Here is a 7,132-nt window from a genome sequence, read left to right as displayed (position 1 = left end):
TTCCAGTCATTGGCAGCAGAGAACTGAAAGGAAAGGCGGCCAAAGGGGGAATTGGCTTTGGGGGTGACCAGTGAAATATTCTTGCTGGTGCACATGCTACGGGTGGGTGCTGGTATGGTGACCAGTGAGCTGAGATAAGGCAGGGCTTTACCTAGCAAAGACTTGTAGATGACCTGGAGCCAGTGGGTTTGGTGACGAATATGAAGCGAGGGCCAGCCAACGAGAGCATACAGGTCGCAGTGGTGGGTAGTATATGGGGCTTTGGTGACAAAACGGATGGCACTGTGATAGACTGCATCAAATTTGCCGAGTAGAGTGTTGGAAGCTATTATGTAAATGACATCGCCAAAGTCAAGGATCGGAAGTATAGTTCGTTTTACGACGGTAGGTATGGCAGCATGAGTGATGGATTCTTTGTTGCGATTTAATTTTGGATTGGAGATGCTTAATGTGAGTCTGGAAGGAGAGTTTACAATCTAACCATACACCTAGGTATTTGTAATTGTCCACATATTCTAAGTCAGAACCATCCAGAGTAGTGATGCTGGACGGGCGGGTAGGTGTGGGCAGCGATCGGTTGAAGAGTATACATTTAGTTTTACTTGCATTTAAGAGCAGTTGGAGGCCATGGAAGGAGAGTTGTATGGCATTGAAGCTCGTCTGGAGGTTAGTTAACACAGTGTCCAAAGAATGGCCAGAAGTATACCGAATGGTGTCGTCTGCGTAGAGGTGGATCAGAGAATCACCAGCAGCAAGAGCGACATCATTGATGTATACAGAGAAAAAAGTCGGCCCGAGAATTGAGCCCTGTGGCACCCCCATAGAGACTGCCAGAGGTCCGGACAACAGGCCCTCCGATTTCACACACTGAACTCTATCAGAGAAGTAGTTGGTGAACCAGGCGAGGCAATCATTTGAGAAACCAAGGCTGTTGAGTCTGTCGATAAGAATGTGGTGATTGACAGAGTCGAAAGCCATAGCCAGGTCGATGAATACAGCTGCACAGTATTGTCTCTTATCGATGGCGGTTATGATATCGTTGAAGACCTTGAGCGTGGCTGATGTTCACCCATGACCAGCTCGGAAACCAGATTGCATAGTGAAGAAGGTACGGTGGGATTCGAAATGGTCGGTCATTTGTTTGTTAACTTGGCATTTGAAGACCTTAGAAAGGCAGGGTAGGATAGATATAGGTCTGTAGCAGTTTGGGTCAAGAGTGTCTCCCCCTTTGAAGAGGGGGATGACTGCTGCAGCTTCCATTCTTTGAGGATCTCAGACTATAGAAAAGAGAGTTTGAACAGGCTAGTAATAGGGGTTGCAACAATTTTAGAACGAGAGGGTCCAGATTGTCTAGCCCAGCTGATTTGTAGGTGTCCAGATTTTGCTGCTCTTTGACTTTCACTTTGAGAACATCAGCTATCTGGATTTGGGTGAAGGAGAAATGGGGAGGCTTGGGAAAGTAGCTGTGGGGGGTGCAGGGCTGTTTACTGGGATAGGGGTAGCCAGGTGGAAAGCATGGCCAGCCGTAGAAAAATGCTTATTGAAGTTCTCAATTATTGTGCATTTATCGGAGGTGACAGTGTTTCCTAGCCTCAGTGCAGTGGGCAGCTAGGAGGAGGTGCTCTTATTCTCCATGGAATTTACAGTGTCCCAGAACTTTTTTTGAGTTTGTGCTACAGGATGCAAATTTCTGTTTGAAAAAGCTAGCCTTAGCTTTCCTAACTGCCTGTGTATATTGGTTCCTAACTTCCCTGAAAAGTTGCATATCGCGGGGGCTATTCGATGCTAATGCAGTACACCACATGATGTTTTTGTGCTGGTCAAGGGCAGTCAGGTCTGGAGTGAACCAAGGGCTTTATCTGTTCCTTGTTCTACATTTTTTAAAATGGGGCGTGCTTATTTAAGATGGTAAGGAAAGCACTTTTAAAGAATAACCAGGCATCCTCTACTGATGGAATGAGGTCAATATCCTTCCAGGATACCCGGGCCAGGTTGATTAGAAAGGCCTGCTCGCTGAAGTGTTTTAAGGAGCGTTTGACAGTGATCAGGGGTGGTCGTTTGACCGCAGACCCATTACGGACACAGGCAATGAGGCAGTGATCGCTGAGATCCTGGTTGAAGACAGCAGAGGTGTATTTGGAGGGCAGGTTGGTTAGGATGATATCTATGAGGGTGCCTGTGTTTACGTATTTGGGTTGTACTTGGTAGGTTCATTGATCATTTGTGTGAGATTGAGGGCATCAAGCATAGATGGTAGGATGGCCGGGGTGTTAAGCATGTCCCAGTTTAGGTCACCTAACAGCACGAGCTCTGAAGATGGATGGGGGGCAATCAATTCACATATGGTGTCCAGGGCACAGTTGGGGGCAGAAGGTGGTCTACAGCAAGCGGCAACGGTGAGAAACTTGTTTCTGGAAAGATGGAATTTTAAAAGTAGAAGCTCAAATTGTTTGGGCACAGATAGATAGTAAGACAGAACTCTGCAGGCTATCTCTGCAGTAGATTGCAACTCCGCCCCCTCTGGCAGTTCTATCTTGTCGAAAAATGTTATAGTTAGGGATGGAAATTTCTGGGTTTTTGGTGGTCTTCCTATGCCAGGATTCAGACACGGCTAGGACATCCGTGTTGGCAGAGTGTGCTAAAACAGTGAATAAAACAAACTTAGGAAGGAGGCTTCTAATGTTAACAAGCATGAAACCAAGGCTTTTATGGTTACAGTAGTCAACAAATGAGAGAGCCTGGGGAATGGGAGTGGAGCTAGGCACTGCAGGGCCTGGATTAATCTCTACATCAACAGAGGAGAGGAGGAGTAGCATAAGAGGAGGAGTAGCATAAGGGTACGGCTAAAGGTTATAAGAACTCGGAACAGAGAGTAAAAGGAGCAGGTTTCTGGTCATGGTAGAATAGATTCAAGGCATAATGTACAGACAAAGGTATGGTAGGATGTGAATACAGTGGAGGTAAAGCTATGCATTGAGTGACAATAAGAGAGATATTGTCTCTTCAAACATCATTTAAACCAGGTGAGTTCACCGCATGTGTGGGAGGTGGAACTAAAGGGTTAGCTAAGGCGTATTGAGCAGGGCTAAAGGCTCTATAGTGAAATAAGGCAATAATCACTAACCAAAACAGCAATGGAAATGTCATGATGACATTAGGTAGAGGCATGCGTGATCATAGGGGTCCAGTGAGTAGCTCGGCGAGCTGGAGACACGGCGATTCAGACAGCTAGCGGGCCGGGGCCAGCAAGCTAGCAGAAGGGCCTTAGAGGGAAGTCGCGACGGAAGAAGTCAGTTGTAGTCCCCTCGTGCTGTTATGTCGGCAGACCAGTCGTGATGGATCTGCAAGGCTCCGTGTGGTAAAAGGGTCCAGGCCAATTGGCAAAATAGGTATAGTGGCCAAAGAAATTGTCCGATGGGCCTCTTCAGCTAACAGTCCGATATGCTCTAGACAGCTAGCGGGCCTTGGCTAGCAGGCTAGCAGATGGGCATTCAGGGGACGTCGCGACAGAGGTGCCAGTTGAAAAAAAGCCTCGGGCAGATTACATCGGTAGTCCAGTCGTGATGGATCGGCGGGGCTCCGTGTCGGCAGTAAAAGGGGTCCAGGCCAATTGGCAAAATAGGTATTGTAGCCCAAGGAGTGGCTGATGGACCTCTTCGGCTGGCCGGGAGATGGGCCTAGCATAGGCTAGCTCCAGGCTAATTGGTTCTCGCTTCGGGACAGAGACGTTAGCCAGGAGTGGCCACTCAGATAGTAGCTAGGTTGCTGCGATGATCCAGGTGAAAAGGTTCAGAGCTTGCGGTAGGAATCCAGAGATATGGAGAAAACTAAGTCCAATATGCTCTGGTTTGAATCACGCTGTGCAGACTGGCAAGAGTTGTCCGGCAAAGGTTAGCTGATGACTGCTAGCAGTGGCTAGCTGAATACTAGCTAGTAAGCTGGCTAGCTACTGTTGGGGGTTCCGGTACAAAAGTAAAGAAAATAGCAGATCCATACCCCATTGGGTGAGGCGGATTGCAGGAGAGTATGTTGAAGTTGAGGTTAAGAAAAATATTTTTAAAATATATGCGAAGAAAAAAGATATATACACGACAAGACGATGACAAAGACGTCTGACTGCTACGCCATCTTGGAAGATAAAGTAACAATAACAATTCACATTTGTTGTTGGTGCAGGAAACTTTTTCTGCTGTGTGAAACTGGCTCAAATTAAGATACGGCATCTGTAGCCGATAATGGAGAACCAGTCGCCAGTGACCTTGGCCTCGCATTGGTCCGCAGTTACTGCCTTTGTCACCATTGTGTATCACTATTGTTATTTTTCAGCTAAATCTAAAGCATGTCATTTGTGACAGACCTCTGTCAGTGTTGTGTGACACTTGCCACCTGGTAAATCTCGCTGCCTAAATGTTCTTTATTTATACAGACCCATTGGCTATTGTCACGTATACTCCCTCCCCGGCCTCTAGGTCATCAGGCTGCTGATTATCCCGTACACCGGTCACCATTGTCTCGAGCACCTGCGCCTCATGACACTCACCTGGACTCCATCACCTCCTTGATTATCTTCCGTATATCTGTCACTCCCCTTGGTTCTTTCCTCAGGCTACTTTGAAGAATCTGAAATATAAAATATATTTTGATTTGTTTAACACTTTTTTGTTACTCCATGATTCTATATGTGTTATTTCATAGATTTGATGTCTTTGCTATTATTCTACAATGTAGAAAATAGTAGAAAAAAAAAAAAGTAAAACCTTGGAATGAGTAGGTGTGTCCCAACTTTTGACTGGTACTGTAAATTCTTAGAAACAAAGGTGCTAGCTAGAACCAATAAGTGTTCTGAAATGTTCAACCTCTCCCTGACTCTGTTTCATGTTGGTGCATTGTTTGTGATTCGTGTTTACTGTTTTGTTTATTTATTAAAACACTCACTCCCTGTACTTGCTTTCCAACTGTACAGGGGGTACCAGTACTGAGTCAGTGTGGAGGTTATATACAGGGGGCACCGGTTCCCGAGTCAGTGTGGAGGCTATATACAGGGGTACCGGTACTGAGTCAGTGTGGAGGCTATATACAGGGGGTACCGGTACTGAGTCAGTGTGGAGGCTATATACAGGGGGTACCGGTACCGAGTCAGTGTGGAGGTTATGTACAGGGGGTACTGGTACTGAGTCAGTGTGGAGGTTATATACAGGGGGCACCGGTACTGAGTCAGTGTGGAGGCTATATACAGGGGGTACACAGCACACTCGTTACAGCTATTTGATATTTCTATTTATGCATGGCGATCATGACAAACACAATATGATACCAACTCCTCTTAAGGCCTCTGGGTTAATGAGAACCCTGTCATGGCATATTTTTCTTCAATATCCCTTTGTGAAATCCAATATCTTATTTTGTGTTTTCTAAACAATACCAATGTCAAAGAATTATCATTATATCATAGTAAGACATCCAAGATACGTGGAGCATGGCGCTCCAGGGAATATAGCAGCCGTTTTACGGGCTCCTGACCAATTTTTGCAGTTGATCTTAACTTTTTTGTACATAACGTTTCCACCATCGTTTGCTATGATCGAAAAGAGCTTCTGGACATCACTTTGAGTCAGCGACGAAGGACAAAAAGTACCAGTCAAAAGTTTGGACATACCTACTCATTCCAGGATTTGTCTTTATTATTACTATTTTCCACATTGTAGAATAATAGTGAAGACATCAAAACTATGAAATAACACATGTGGAATAATGTTGAGAGAATGCCAAGAGTGTGCAAACCTGTCATCAAGGCAAATGGTGGCGATTATATATATATATATTTTTTTAATTTTACCCCCTTTTCGTGGTATCCAATTGTTTGTAGCTACTATCTTGTCTCATCGCTACAAGTCCTGTACGGGCTCGGGAGTGACGAAGGTCGAAAGCCATGCATCCTCCGAAACACAACCCAACCAAGCCGCACTGCTTCTTAACACAGCAAGCATCCAACCCGGAAGCCAGCCGCACCTATGTGTCGGAGGAAACACCGTGCACCTGGCGACCTGGTTAGCATGCACTGCGCCCGGCCCGCCACAGGAGTCGCAAGTGCGCAATGAGACAAGGATATCCCTACCGGCCAAACCCTCCCTAACCCGGACGACACTAGGCCAATTGTGCGTCGCCCCACGGACCTCCCGGTTGCGGCCGGCTACGACAGAGTGTCTGGTGGCACAGCTAGCACTGCAATGCAGTGCCCTAGACCACTGCGAAATGGTGGCTACTTTGAAGAATCTGAAATATAAAATATATTTTGATTTGTTTAACACTTTTTTGTTACTCCATGATTCTATATGTGTTATTTCATAGTTTTGATGTCTTTGCTATTATTCTACAATGTAGAAAATAGTAGAAAATAAAAATAAAAAAAACCTTGGAATGAGTAGGTGTGTCCCAACTTTTGACTGGTACTGTAAATTCTTAGAAACAAAGGTGCTAGCTAGAACCAATAAGTGTTCTGAAATTTTCAACCTCTCCCTGACCGAGACTGTAGTACTTAAATGTTTCAAGCAGATCACCATTGTCCATGTGCCCAAGAATGCCAAAGTGACCTGTCTAAATGACGAGTGCCCCTTAGCACTCACATCTGTAGCCATGAAATGCTTTGAAAGGCTGGTCATGGCTGACATGAACACCATTATCCCAGAGACCCTGGACCGACTCCAATTTGCATACCGCCCCAACAGATCCGCAGATCACCATTGTCCCTTCTCTATTGCACTCCATATATATTTGAGGTGTGTCCTTAAAAACTTGAACCAAAGTGCTAATTTCAGGCAGAATTTTTAAGACCAACATAAAGCTGGTTTTAGCCATAATGCAGTTGGTTATGGCATTTTAGCGATGGCAATATGAATGCACAGAGATACCGTGACGAGATCCTGAGGCCCATTGTCGTGCCATTCATCCACCACCATCACCTCATATTTTAGCACGATAATGGACAGTGTCGTGGAAATTCTAATCAATAATGAGGAGAGACAAGGTCAATCACCAATCAGGATATTACTTTGTTCAAAACGTATTAATAAGGAAAGCATAAAGTAATTGCTTCTACAATGATGAGGCCGGTGGTGTCAACATTCCCAAGTGT

The sequence above is a fragment of the Oncorhynchus kisutch genome, linkage group LG30, assembly GCF_002021735.2.
Source record: "Oncorhynchus kisutch isolate 150728-3 linkage group LG30, Okis_V2, whole genome shotgun sequence".
NCBI lineage: Eukaryota > Metazoa > Chordata > Actinopteri > Salmoniformes > Salmonidae > Oncorhynchus > Oncorhynchus kisutch.
Note: the sequence above shows the minus strand (reverse complement) of the source record.